Source organism: Nicotiana sylvestris, chromosome 1 (assembly GCF_000393655.2).
Source record: "Nicotiana sylvestris chromosome 1, ASM39365v2, whole genome shotgun sequence".
Lineage (NCBI taxonomy): Eukaryota > Viridiplantae > Streptophyta > Magnoliopsida > Solanales > Solanaceae > Nicotiana > Nicotiana sylvestris.
The window spans coordinates 3,985,107-3,998,223 of record NC_091057.1 but is presented as its reverse complement, the minus strand read 5'-3'; the positions used below and the strand labels follow the sequence as shown (position 1 = coordinate 3,998,223).

General features: G+C 35.8%; 1 long non-coding RNA gene across 2 annotated transcripts in view; it reads right to left on the bottom strand.

Moving 5' to 3' along the window:
• Positions 1 to 13,117, bottom strand: part of LOC138878545 (uncharacterized) — a 42,507-nt gene that overhangs the window by 3,792 nt on the left and 25,598 nt on the right. The gene's annotated exons all lie outside the window — the stretch shown is intronic.

Here is a 13,117-nt window from a genome sequence, read left to right as displayed (position 1 = left end):
CAACACTCTGCGCTCACTGGGGGTGTGTACTGTCACGACCCATTTTCTGAACAAGCCGGTACCGGCACTCGATCACTAAATATGATCGAGTGAACCATCTCTGCTTATCAAATCTATTATAACTCCAAACTTTATATGCAACAAGGCAATACTCCAACCAAATACTTTTGATTAATGTAAATATTTAAATAAATCAACTCTAAAACTTTATTCGTAATAACTACTAAATTTATGCTAAGTTATTATAAAAAAACATCTGAATCTTAACCTATTGACTATGTCTATGAAGTCTCTACTGATAAACTGACGCACTGCTCAGGACATGAGATTTCCTGGCCAGTTCTCTAAGTAACAAGAAATAACTAAATAAAGATGACTCTAAGGAATACTCCACGAACAAAGCGGAGCTCACCAATAGCACTGAAAGAGAAGGAAGTCCTAACTCGTAGCCTGCTCGCCTGCAAATTCGGTTCCTACGTTGTACCGCAGACCAACGTAGGTTTCCAAAAGAGAATGTCGGTACCATCCATTGTACTCAATGAGTCTCAACAATAGGGGCGAAACTTTAATAACATATACATTATAAGCGAATGTTCTAGATACATGTAAAACATAAAGCTTATAAGAATAATTCTAAATAATTGCATAATAGCAGTTTTTTAATATTCTAAAAGAAATTCTTTTCTTTTTCTTTCTTAAAAAAATATACTTCACTTTATACTTTGGAGTTCCAACTATCCTGACTTAATTCTGTCTCAGTCACCGTGTGATCGGCGCGGGTTCGATCCCAACCTGATCGAATAGGCTCAATCCACGAGATGTCACTCGCTTCATAGTTCTCAGCGCTCATGTCTCATACCTTAGCATGGCTAAGTAAATACTCAGCAACGAGACCCTCGGCTCTTGTGCTCCCTACTTTAGCACAAGTAGTTTCAGGAAGTCAACGCCTTGGTCAGGACCCTCGGCCTGGACGATGACCCCTTCTCAGAATAAAGGATACTCCCAAAAATCTTTTCTTTCTAAAACTTCTTCTTGTGACTTTGCAAGTCTAAATCTTTTATACATTCTCACATTGGTATCCTTAAATGTAAGGCATGACATAAGAATGGAATAAACATTCAAAAGTATTTATAAAGATTCTTGATCCTTCATGAATTTTCAACTGAAGATGGCATATAAGAATAACATAAAAATCTGAAATTTATGCACATAAATCCAAATAATCATCTAAACTTTAGCTAGAAAATAATTCTAAGCTTACAGGCACTTACTACTTCAATTAAGTATATATTAACTCTTTTATGCAATTCATCATACATCTTGTGTGTGTGCTTTTGTGAGTTAAACCACTTGAGTAAAGAGTTATATCAACTCACCTCAAAGCTTCTTGAGCCAATACGTAGACCCTAGTCCAATTTATACCCGTCAAACAATCGATTCTACAACAACCAGTGCATTTTAACCAATTTTAAAATTTCACATCTAAACATGGAATTTACTGTTGATATAGAGGAAGAAGGGAATTAACTATTCAATTCTTACTTGTTACTACTTTAGGAAGATTGACAATAGAAAATTTTATATACCTGAGTTCAAGAATAAGTGAGTTATAATGAACCCTAGAATTTTTCTGTGTGTGAGGAATCTTTCATATCTATTACACAATTACCATGAAAATTCCTAGGCTCTGATACCATTTTACACCAGGATCTAGGTAGGCGGGCGGTAGTCCGCACGGCCATCCAGATCTAGCTGCTTTAGTACACTTTTAAAGGTTGGCGGTAGTCCGCACGACCAATAAGGATTCGAAATATACGGAAATTCTATTATAGTTTAATGACTGTATGGAAGGATCTATATCCTTTTACCCAAGCAAGGGGCCTGTCTAAGCCCGATACATACTCTTATTGAGCCCATGTGTCTAGCAGTTCTAACTGTGAAAGAGGTAGCCCTTTTGACAACTTCAGCGGGCTTTAATGTCACAGCTGGCTAGACGTAGCCACTAAGGCAAAGCCAATAAGAGTAGTACCAGAACCGACTGTACCACCATCTTGGAACCAAATCAAGAAACTATATTAAAATTTCTTTATATTTTGAAAGAGTCTGGATTCTTCATGGTTAATATGCAAGAGAAATTAGTGCTTCAACATAGATATGAATCCGTTTAGCCGGACATAGTCACGGCTAGGGAGAGAGACTAAAAATACTTAAAAGAAGAATAAATATGTACCTTGTAGGCCGAGAAGCAAGGCCCTGAAGATGAACTTCAAAACTTTTATTAATTCTTGAACTCGATTTACAAACTAAGCTATGAACTAAGTGTTTACAAAGGGGGTTGGTTGAGAGAGAGAGAGAGGAGAGAGAAAGTAGAGAGAGAGGGGGGGTTCCGGCCTCCCTTCTTCAAATGAAGAGGCATTCTTAAATAACAAAAAAAAAAGAATCTTGAATAGTAAAATGGGTCCCACATCTGGGTCCCTACACAGTGTTTCTACTGTTGATGAACAGTGTATCTACTGTTTATAAACAGTGTTTCTACTGTTGATGAACAGTGCATCTACTGTTTAAGTGGGTCCTGGCGGCTGATAAGCTGTCAAGTCTTCTTTTTGTCCATATTTTGCATCTGTTGGAGGAATTCTTCCACCTTGTCAATTTCTCTGTCAGATAATATCATTTCTGGCTGTATAGGTTGAGTATCTTCTACGAGGTCATCACCACTCGTCTCACTTCTCATTGAAGTGTCTGATTTTTCACACTGATCCAGTGATTGGAGCAGATTTCTTTTCAACCCTTCTAAGTATTGATTTATCAAATCCAATTTATCTCCATCTTGGATTGATATTCTCCGAGCAATATGTTTAACAGTGCTTTCTTCTACTATCCTTTTTTGAGGGGCTGTCACATATAAATGAATTTGTGTTTTTATAGAATCTAATAATTCTTGGCCGTATAACGTCTTTGTTTTGGGATCAGTTTTCATCAATTTGTCCCAAAAATTGTTGTAGAATACCCTATATAAACAAGGGATTTGTTCTTCCGTATAACCCATTTCCGGGGTCCATTTATGGATCCAGGGGATAGAAAATTCAATAAAGAAGTAAATCTGATCAATTTTTTCTAAATAGCAGATATGATCTGCGTGATATAAATCAGTTAAGAATGGAGAGGCTTTTGTCCATTCTTTGTATAATTTCAGGAATGGTTCAGGCAAAATTTTTGTAGTAGGACCGTGGTATGACCACCAGTTTAAAAACCAGTTAGGGATAGGTCCTGTAAATACCTTGGCGCATACCTTGATAAACCAAGTATGCTTATGTCTTTCATTGTTATAATAAAGCACTCTATCAAATGCTTGAATATAATCCCAATAAGTGAAATTCATTGGTGATTTATTAAGGCTTATCTGCCTTTCTTTCATTGTGGAAATACCCCATTCTTCAACAGATATAATCTGTTTGATAATGACCTTTGAAAAGTTATAAACATTTTCATTTGTGTTATAACCTGAAAAGTGCTGGAATTCTGCACTACCTGTACTGATCAGGATAGTTTCATAATAGGTGCGGGTTTTATATGATTCACCCGGATAGTATAATCCATTAATCAGATATCTCTGAAATATTTTCCACGGTTCTTCTTTTCTCTGAATCTCAGAGTTTTCAAGGAGAAATATCATTTCTCTTTTTGGTAACTTTTCATATGACTTGATATCATCATTGTCTTCCTCTTTAGCAATTGAAGCAAAAGTATCATTTTGCTTTTTAGATGCTAAATAAGCCTGCAGATGTCCGTATAACGGACTGTCTTCTGGAATATCTTCCAGATGTATAGAATGTCCTGAGGATTCTCCTGTATGCGGCACCTTTGAGTTTATCAAACTCTTTTTTCCTCTTTGTATTACTGGAGAGGTTGATGAGGATCCGTATGACGATCCCTGAGAATAAGTTCTACTAGGGGAAGATCTTCCCCTACCTCTGCCCCGGGTGACCCATGAAGGGTCCATTCTGCGGAAATTGCAAATCATTATTAAAAAAGTGATTGCAAATCATTATTAATTAAAAAGGATAACATAATTCTAGTGCTGATATCATCTTGACCGAAGGGACGCACATTTTCAATTAACTGAAGAATATCAATAACTTCTTGAAAATTAGAGTGTTCTTCTTCTCTTGTTTGAATAATGTCAGCCATAATAATATCAAGTATAACTTCTTGTAAGTCTCTATTTAATTTAATCACTTTAAGAATAGTGATTAGTACCTTATCATCCAAAAACATGGTATAATAATTCATAATCTATTCTAAATATTCCCGGGATAGAAAATCCGGAAGGGAATTATCAATTCCTTTTTTGTATTGTATTTCAAAATCGAAAGGTGCTAGCTGAGCCTGCCATCTAGCAAATATTAATTTTGAAGCATCGTGCTTAAAATCTTTGTCAAACATGTATTTAACCGATTGAGCATCAGTTTTTATCAAAAACTTTTGGTTGTATAAGTCGTCTTGAAATTTTAATACACACTTAACAATAGTTAACATTTCATGCGCCACAGTAGCGTATTTCTTTTGAGCTTCGGTCCATTTACCAGAGTGAAATCTTATTAAGTATTCACTCTTATTATTGGGATTTACTTGTTTCAAAATCCCTCCATATCCAACATTAGACGCATCTGTCTCGATAATCTTTTGCCAAGTAGGATTGGCAAGGGTTAAACATGGTAACGATTTAACACGCCCTTTAATACTCTTGACTAACTCAGTATGTTGGTTAGTCCAAGGGTGTTTATGATCTTTTCTTTAGCCGATCGTATAGAGGGGCTAGATCACGTGACAAACTTTTATAAAAAGGGGAAATATAATTTAAGCTTCCCAAAAATCTTTGTAATTGAGTCCTGTCAGTGATAACATCAGGAAATTTTGAGGCAAAATCAATAGATCTTTGTATTGGGGTAATTTTTCCCTGGCAAATATTATGACCTAGAAAACGAACACTTGTTTGGAATAGACTCATCTTGGGCTTAGAGATTACTAAACCGTTTTGTATAACAATTTTCTTGAAAATATCAAGATGCTTAATATGCATCTCCAGAGTTTTAGAAAATACCAATATGTCGTCAATATAAACGATGATAAAATCCAAATATGGGTTAAAAATATCATTCATAATTTTTTGAAATTCAGAAGGGGCATTTTTCAAACCAAATGGCATAACATTCCATTCATATTGCCCAAATGGAACATTAAAAGCAGTCCTATAAGTATGCTCTTTAAATATTTGAATTTGCCAATAACCAGATTTTAAATCAAATTTTGAAAATATATTGGCGTCATATAATCTGGATAGCAAGTCCCTTTTGTTAGGGATAGGATACCTAATCCATTTCAGATGTTTATTTAATGGTTTATAATTTATGACTAAGCGAGGAATACCTCGTTCCTTCTCTGCCGCATTATTAACATAAAAGGCAGAACATGACCAAGGAGATTTTGAGGGTTTTATTAAACCCTTTTGTAACAAACTATCAATCTCGTTTTTGCAGAATTCAACTAGCTCAGCATTCATCTGGCAAGGTCGAGATTTAGTAGGAATATCATCCTCAGAGAAGGTTTCCTCGTATGGAAGAGTTACAATATGCCTTTTCCTGTTCCAAAAGGCACTAGGGTGATCGGCGCAAACATCAACGGCCATTTTTTCAGCAATTAATTTAATCTTCTGCTGAACTCTTGCAGATTGTATAGTATCAAATATATTCATACTAAGAATTTCTAATTGTAGTGAATCAACATGCCTTTGTTTCATATTAATCAAGGCATTAATATCTCTAGTTACGGGATCTGTAACAAAGGAATAGCTTATCTTTTTATCTTGATAAGTAGCAGAAAAACCATGTTTATCTATATTATTAAACGGATAAATAGCATTAATAAAAGGTGTTCCAAGTATGATTGGAGGGTATAACTGGTTTTTTACCAAAAAGAAGAAATGTGGAATACAGACTTTATTCTGGCAAATATGAGTATTAGGCAATTTGTACTCTATATCTAAAGCATGACCAGAAGCGGATTTCACCAAATGAGTAGTCTTTTGAAAATATCTAGTAGGAATCAATCCTTCCTGAATGCAGCTTACATCTGCACCACTATCAATCATAGCTATATCAGTTATAGAAAAATTATTATCAATTAAAATAGTACATTTAATATACCATTTGTGTGCAGTAACAATTTGCATCATACCTAAAAATAAATCAGATTTTTCATCAGAAATTTCTTTTTCCTTTATCATTAGAAAATTCAGAAAATCCTTTAGTCGAAGATTCAGGTAGAGAATTATTTTTCTCAATTTGAGTAATCCGGTGATCGCAAATCATTTGATTTTGCTTAAGAGACTTAATATCTCTCTTCAAATTTTCGATTTCTTCTTTTAAATCATCAAAAGAAGTATCTCGACTAGGAGTGCTGGACTTTTGAAGTCTTCTATTTATTTCAGATAAAGAATATGGTGCAAAGTGTTCAAATTCGTTTTTGTATTTTTCAACAGTTTTTGAACTACTAGAACTTGAACTTGCAGCTAAAGTAATGATTTTTTCGCGAAGTTTTTCATCAGTAACTTCTTTTAAAAGTTCTATTACATTGTCAGATGTAATAGTTTTTATATTAAGATCATCAAATTGTGATTTTAATTTATAAAATTCGTCACTATCACAAGCACAAATATCACCTTTGCAAGCAGTGCAAGCAGTATCAACATTTTTATTATTATCAGAAAAATCAATTAACTCAACTTCAGCTTCAGATTCAGTCTCTGAGTAATAGTCAGATTCTGATCCCGAAGTGTATAACAAGCCATAAACCTTATCGTGTAACTCATCATCGAGTTCTAAGGTTTTTAGCTTTTGAAGCTTGCAGTTTGGAGAAATATGACCAAACTTTCCACACTTATAACACTTAATATCAGCGAGATCACGTTTGGATCTATTCTTCGCAAATCGAGCAGATTTCCTGTTCGCTTTTCTAGTATCACGTTCTTCCTTAGGCCTATATCTAGACCTCTTTTTCTTATACGGGCTATCCGGGTTAGGGTACCTATGATATTTGGTTTTCTTCTTCCTATTTTGAGTAGAAGTTCCGGGTAAACCAAACTGGGTACAAAAGTCACCTACTTGGGACCTTTCTTTAAGCTTATCTATCTTAAGCTGTCTAGAAAGTCTTAGCTCATTACATAATTTAAGACCTTCTTCTGTACAAACACCTATAAGCTTACCATAGGTATAATTATTATACAGAATCTCTCCGCAACTACCTTTTAACACATTCCTTACTCTTTCAGCAAATAAGGAAGGGAGGCCGTCTATAAACTTGGCTTTCCAGTGCTCATATCTATTCTCGGGTAGTTCCATAACTCTACTCATAAAAGTATCTTTATACCATCTAAACTCACTAAGGGTCTTACATCTAAGTCCATTAAGTAAAGTTCGGACGGTCTGATGGTTTGAGGTAAATCTACCGTTGAAATGCTCTAAAATTGTAAGGATAAGAGTATAAACTGCATCTTCTCTACCCACTACTAGAGCCATACCTATGTTATCAACACCTTCGTCGGTTGCCGTAGCATTTATAACGAACGCCTTTTCCTCTACAGATAAATGATTATCCCACCAGCCACGAAGTTGGCCAGTAAAACCTGCAATAATCATTTTGCAAATAGTTCTATCTGTATTTTTAACACTTTTACAGATAGTCGAATACATGAGCATTCTGTGTACGAGAATGGTTAATTGTCTATCAGTTAGACCATCAAGATTCCATTCATAAATTTCGGAACCGTTATAAGACGTATTAGTCTGATTCCAATCTCGTTCCTCAATCAACACATCTTGAGGAGTAGGACGAGGATAATAATAGGTCTGCATTCTCGGTTTATCAGCATACCTATGATTTTGTTTAACAATCCCTTTGAGTTTATTAAACTCTGACCAAGTCTCAGTTTTATAATCAGAAACGGTCTCCATTTTATCAGCAAAATTTTTTGATAAATCAATAGGTCTAATATTTAAACCGGAAAGCTTTTTATCTAAAAGCTGAGCTAAGTCATCAAGAGATTTGAATTTAAAATCCTGAATCTCAGGAGGTCTTTGAATATGGGTCAGAATGTTTTGATCAACTGTTTTACTTCCTGAAGTGGAGGCAATATCAGTTGGTCCTTTCTTAGTACCCATTTTTTTTATTAAAATAGTCAAATCATCAAGTTTTTTATCAAGAGAACCAATATGTTCTCCTAAAATTTTAACATATAAACCCAAATAATTGTTTTGAGAAATCAATTTATTAATTTCTGCAATACTAATAGCTGCCACATTATCATCAATAAATTTTTGAAAGGCAGTGAAAGTAATACCAGTATTATTAGGTAAAATAAAGGGAGCCTGAGGCGGATAAATTGCTTTAGTAATATTACCACTCCCGTCTTTATAAGATCTTTCTAATACCTTTATATAAAGAGGTAAATAAGTTGTTATAAACCAAGGAACAAAATACATAATTTGATTATGTAAGGCACAAGTTTCATAAAATTCTTGAGATATATTACTCAAATCCTCTTTACTATAAGTATCAAAAAACCATGTTTTAAACTGGTTCCATTTTTCACTAAAAAATTCTTTTTGAATATAAATACGGGCCCGGGAACCTGGGCTAAAATCAATTTGGTGTGGAATCATTAAATATTATTGGGGTCGAAATCCATCTCAGAAAGAGAAGGAATATCCTTATCTGAAATATTGTCATTATCTTGAACAATATTTGTTTGAGGGTTAATCTTAACCCTTTCAACCCTCTTATCTTTGGAATCTGGCTTATCACTAGCAATAGTGTGTAAAGAAGCCGCACGATTGCGAGCTGGACCGTAAACTGGTTCAACAGGGGAAATATGTTGCATAGCAGGTAGAAGTCTGTGATTAGAAAAAGAATGTCTATTATAAATAGTAGACTTATCATCAAATTGAATACAAATCCTACCATCCGGATTTTGAGTGACATGCGAAAATTCAGTATTTGACAAGTCGTTAGTAATCTGACTTGGGGATATAACAGAATTTAAAGTCCATGTAGTCGGAAAATTAATTTCCTCCCATCTGATAGGTCTTCCTAGTGGTGACCTTGGACTTTGCAAAATTGGTTTCGACCAATATGGTCTGATCCGAAGTATCGTATAACTTACATTTCGGATTTAAAGTAGATAATAATTTGAAATAAATCCTATAGGACAGACATATAAGTTCAGAACCAGGCGCATAATTATAACCATGCGTTTTCACATTTAAAGTTAAAGCATCAAGAATATTAACATCAGAAAGGGATAGTTGCAAATTGGGTTGAGTATTAAAATATACTGGACCATAGGCCACTGTAGATTCTATCGAACCCATTAGAGACTGTCTGAAATTCAGATTTCTAGCATCTCTAAGAGCTGCTAAGAAGGTCTCTGGTAACCCTTTAAGGGTTAAAGGTTTAAAAGCAATTTGAACCATACCAATATGCACATAATGGTAATGATGTTTATATAAATCAATATCATGCTTGTTTAACAAACGAATAGTCTGTTCAGATGAATTTAATGCTAAAGACTGTTCAGTCGTTTTTATCAATTGTTTAGAAGAAAGTTTATCAAACCAACCATAATCATAAATGGTTTTTATAGAAACTTTAGGAATTGTCCATTTATTTAACAAATCAAGGTTTTGAGGTATATCTACCTCTTCAAGTCTAGTACTTTTAGTACTTGTTTCTCCCAGATCCATTCCAAAAGCTTCATATCTATGTTGAATCTTTCATATCTATTACACAATTACCATGAAAATTCCTAGGCTCTGATACCATTTTACACCAGGATCTAGGTAGGCGGGCGGTAGTCCGCACGGCCATCCAGATCTAGCTGCTTTAGTACACTTTTAAAGGTTGGCGGTAGTCCGCACGACCAATAAGGATTCGAAATATACGGAAATTCTATTATAGTTTAATGACTGTATGGAAGGATCTATATCCTTTTACCCAAGCAAGGGGCCTGTCTAAGCCCGATACATACTCTTACTGAGCCCATGTGTCTAGCAGTTCTAACTGTGAAAGAGATAGCCCTTTTTCGCAAAAGTAAATCATTTTAATGAATTAAATATACTCTGGCATAAAATAAAATCACTACAACAACTAAATATAATCTAGGAAGGACATAAGCACTTGCTAACTTGCATTTAATAAATAAAATATAAATGTCAAGCCAAACCTAGGTTTACATATCTTGTTACTCAAATAAATAAGGATACTTCTTCCTCATATCTTCCTCGACCTCCCACGTAGCATCTTTTGAATCATGATTACTCCACAAAACTTTTACCAATGCTATATCTTTTTTTCTCAACTTCCTTACTTGTCTATCGAGAATTTCTATAGGTACTTCTTCATAAGTCAAACCTTCTTTAATTTCTATGATATCAGCAGGTATTTTATGCGACTCATTATGAATTTACTTTCTAAGCATAGACACATGAAAGACAGCATGAACAGAGGACAACTCAACGGGTAGCGCTAGCTTATAAGCCACGTTTCATTTTCTTTCTAGAATTTCATAAGGTCCGATAAATCTAGGGCTAAGTTTCCCTTTCTTACCAAATCTCATAACTCCTTTCATTGGTGAAACTTTCAAAAACACCTTATCACCAACCATGAACTCTAGCTCACGATGCTGCTTGTCAGAATAAGACTTTTGACGACTCTGAGATGCTTTAAGTCTTTCTCTAATTAGCTGAACTTTCTCCAAGGCCTCACAAACAAACTCTAGACCAATCAACGGCAACTCTGCTGGTTCAAACCAACCCACTGGAGACCTACATCTTCGCCCATACAACACTTCATAAGGAGCCATACCAATGCTGGCCTGATAGCTGTTATTGTAAGTAAATTCTATAAGGGGCAAGTGATCATCCCAATTACCTCCAAAATCTATAACATACACACACAACATATCTTCGAGAGTCTGAATAGTCCTTTCTGCCTGGCCATCGGTCTGTGGATGAAAAGCGGTGCTTAAATTGACCTTGGTACCTAATCTTTTCTGAAATGCCTGCCAAAAATGCGTCGTGAACTGAGGGCCTCTGTTAGATATGATTGAAACTAGAGTACCATGCAATTAGACTATTTCTTTGAAGTATAACTGCGCATACTGCTCTACGGAGTCTGTCGTCTTTACTGGTAGGAAATGCACAGACTTTGTCAGTCGATCTACAATAACCCAAATTGAATCATGTTTACGGTATGTGCAAGGTAGACCTACTACGAAATCCATATTAATCATATCCCACTTCCACTGTGGTATCTTTATGTCTTGAGCTAGGCCACAAGGCCTCTAATGCTCGGCTTTGACTTGCTGGCAATTTAAACATTTAGCCACATGATCTGCTACTTGTTTCTTCATGTCTTTCCACCAATACAACTCTTTCAAATCTAGATACATTTTGGTAGCACCTGGGTGGATAGAGTACCTCGAACTGTGAGCTTCCTCTATTATGGTCTTCCTAAGACCATCTACATCAGACATACATAACCGATCATTCAACTTCAAAACTCTGTCACTTCCTAGAGTGAAAGCAGTGATTTCTTTGTTTCTGACTCCTTATTTTAATTTCACTAAGTACGGATCTTCATTTTGCTTAGCCTTAACATGCACAACAAGGGAGGATTGTGCTAAGGCATAAGCAGTTATATCTCCTTTTTCGGTCCATCCAATCTAATTCCATCATTAGCTAGTTTTTGAATTTCTCGATCCAAAGATCGCCTTTGTACACCAAGATGGGCCAAGACACCCATTGACTTCCTACTAAGTGCATTTGCTACCACATTAGCTTTGCTCGGGTGATATAGGATATTGATGTCATAATCTTTCAATAGCTCGAGCCACCTTCTTTGTCTCAAATTTAGTTCTTTTTTCTTGAAAATGTACTGGAGGCTTTTGTGATCTGTAAACACTTCAGAATGCTCGCCATAAAGGTAGTGTCGCCATATTTTTAATGCAAACTCCACTGCTGCAAGCTCCAAGTCGTGTATGGGGTAGTTTTTTTCATGATTTTTTAACTGCCTGGAAGCATAAGCAATAACTTTTTCATTTTGCATAAGAACACAACCAAGGCCCACTCTGGAGGCATCACAATACACTGTGAACCCACCCGAACCTGTCGGCAAGGTTAACACAGGTGCAGTGGTCAACCTCTTCTTTAACTCTTGAAAACTCTGCTCACAAGCGTCTGACCATTGGAACTTAACTGCTTTCTGAGCCAACTTAGTTAATGGAGCTGCAAGTGAGGAAAATCCCTCTACAAACCTTCTATAGTAGCCAGCTAACCCCAAGAAGCTCCTGATTTCGGTTGGCGTTGTCGGCCTAGGCCAGTTCTTGACTGCTTCTGTCTTCTGAGGGTCTACTTTTATTCCTTCATTGGATACCATGTGGCCTAAGAATGCTACTGACTGCAACCAGAACTCACATTTTGAAAACATGGCATAAAGTTCATTCTCCTTCAAGGTCTGCAAGGCTATTCTAAGGTGTTCTGCATGTTCTTCCTTGCTCTTAGAGTATACCAAAATATTGTCTATAAACACGATAATAAAGGTATCCAGGAATGGCTTGAAAACACTGTTCATGAGGTCCATGAATGCAGTTGGAGCATTTTTTAACTCGAAGGACATTACTAGAAATTCATAGTGCCTGTAGTGAGTCCTAAAGGCTGTTTTAGATATATCTTCTTCTCTAATTCTCAACGGATGGTACCTCGAGCTCAAGTCTATTTTTGAAAAGTACTTTGCACCCTGAAGTTGATCAAATAAATCATCAATTCTTGGTAGTGGGTGCTTGTTCTTAATGGTAACTTTATTCAACTGCCGATAGTCGACACACATTCTAAAAGACCCATCTTTCTTCTTGACAAATGGGACCGGGGCACCCCACGGTGAAACACTCGGTCTGATGAAACCCTTGTCAAGAAGGTCTTTCAACTGTTCTCTCAACTCTTTAAGTTCTGCTGGAGCCATCCTATAAGGAGGTATAGATATAGGCTGAGTTCCTGGCATGAGATCA